The following is a 2,578-nucleotide window of genomic DNA, read 5'->3' as shown; positions in this document are numbered from 1 at the left end:
TATTTTGTGTCTGTTATGATGTCAGCCATTTTCTTTTCATACCTGAACTCTCATTTACTGCATTTCTTCCTATTCCAGTGGTCTAGTCCAAGCAGCCAAATGAAATTGCTATAATTTTCTAGTGTGTCCCAGTCACGTGATTAAAGGGAGGGTCAACTCAAACAAGAGCCTTATGTGTTGAAAAGATGCATACCCGGACCACCAACATATACTGACACTTTAACAAATGAAAAATGCGTAATTTTAGAGTTAATAAAAAAACATTATTATTCCTGCTAACTTGGGGCAGCCATTTTGTTTCGTTTTTGTGACGTCAGCTCCGTCCAGCTCCTCTATGCACAGTGTAAACAAACGCTCTAATTTACGACAAGGCGCTTCACTTTCATCAACCTGACTTGTAAAACAGCATGAATGACTTGATAGTATAATAAACTATTTAACTAAATATATTTCAATTTGCATCAATAGAATGAAATGGGGTTATAGTATTTTTCTCTTTTTAAAAAATCCAAAGAAAAAATGCATATTATTAGTCGTATTGGTAGGGTATGTTCGAGCAAACGACCACTCACGATACACAAGTGATAATTTTCTTTTCTTTGGGACTGCATAATTGGTCAGTTTTGTGATTTTAAATGGGGAAAGTCTTCTTAATCAAGGGTTTTACAGAATTACTTATGATTTGAGGTGTGTCCTCGCGGTCAGTACGTGGGTTAACTTATGTACAAAACATAATACAGTTATTTCAACACTTTGACAATGGTGGTTTGTATTGAAAAATAATATATACTTGTTGCTGGCTTACAGAACATTGCAATGCATCTGCAAAAATCAGGTATGTTTCGTTACCTCGGTTCGAAGACTAATTCCTGACGTGACACCTTAGATATTATGTAACCACCAGCTCGCCAGAGGGCGTATTCACTTGGATGGTACAATATGGCTGCGCCCTTTATATATAATAGGCTATTAAATAGCCGTCACATTTAAGCGTTTTATTAATTAACTATACGATTATACTTGACATTAAGCAATAATGTACATTACATATCGTTGACTGCATACCAGGCCAAATGCCTTAATTGTCCCTTCATTTAAACCTAAACCGATCAAAGTACTACCGTTGTCCCCTTTATCTTTTGGCGAACTGTTCCAAAATGCGCCCAATTCCTTCACTGTGTAACCTTTCACCTTTGATTTAATCCTATGGGACATTCAAAATCCCATACCTGCACAATACTAAACACGTCAGGTGATCTTACAAACCAGTTTAGTGCCTCGATATTGTTCCTCTGAAGAAGTCCAGTCGTTAGTCTGGCTAAATGCTGGCGTGCATTGTCCTGTTAAAACAAAACGCCTGGATGCTGCTGCATGAACGGAATGGCAATTGGTGTGATGAATGATGAAAATGAGGTTGTTTTGTCCGATGTCATGAATTCCTGTCCACACCATGACGCTACCATCACCACATCGGTCACGTTCAGTGCAGAAGGCAACGTTGTACCACTGTCAATGTCCATGTTACTGATAATTTTCCGACTTTTGTGTATGGACCCCAAAGCACCATTTAACGACGTGGCATTAAGCATTTCATTTTGTATTAAACATTTCCTGTTACTTTTACTGACAAATGATGCCTCAATTAAATCCAGTATCTGATTTCATTTGTTTAAATGACGAGTTTTCTTTTATTTAAGCACATTTACCAAATTGCTAAACTTTTTTTTTGGGGGGGGGGGGGGGGGGGGGGGGGGGGGGGGGGGCTAAGAATATAAAAGTCCTCTAAAGTTAACAGATCACAGTTCAATGTTTCCACGAGGAAATCGTATGTGCATGTTCGTTAGCTGGTGAACTAATGAGCGATCAACTGTGTGTACAGATCGTGATACATAACAATGACTTAAACCGTGAACATCTGCAGTGACTGCCCAAAAACGTCCGATAGCAAAGTAGCGTAGTGCAGCTTTCACTTGCAGTGAAATTAGTAACGAAGAATTTCGTGTTGGCTTTTCGAGGATCATCTGTAATGCATTACAAAGGTACAATATACCACCTTTATCAACTCTATACTTATTTTAAAGTTCGTCATCTTACATGAAATCCAGCGGATTGTTTCTATCTCTGAACACCCTTGGTACAGTCTGTCTTCTGCTGTTTGGCAATATTGCTATCAATGCAGCAGCCATGTTTTATTACAAAAAACGTGCAATGAACGACACCGTAACAACAGGGTTGGAGCTGTTGTTAATATAGCGATATCGTAGTGTAAAGACGTTCATACAGACACTTTCGAGATCATCAGCTTTTTGTCAACGAACTGTTAACAATATCGTCGGGCATAACGATAGCTTCGGGAATATGACCCCAGTACTGGCTCCCACCCAGAGTGAGTATTAACGATTCGGTGGGTAAGTGTAAGACCACTACACCAACTTCATTCTCACTAACCCACTGTCCCAGGCAGATAGCTGGGGTTGGTGCCAAGGACAGCGTGATTGAACCTTAATTGGATATAAGCACAGAAATAAGTTGAATGAATAAATGAGTACCACAGTAAATGTGTTTGAACCCTCAGGAT

This window comes from Gigantopelta aegis, chromosome 6, assembly GCF_016097555.1.
Source record: "Gigantopelta aegis isolate Gae_Host chromosome 6, Gae_host_genome, whole genome shotgun sequence".
NCBI classification, from domain to species: domain Eukaryota; kingdom Metazoa; phylum Mollusca; class Gastropoda; order Neomphalida; family Peltospiridae; genus Gigantopelta; species Gigantopelta aegis.
The sequence above is the reverse complement of the archived record's forward strand: the minus strand, read 5'-3'. Positions refer to the sequence as shown.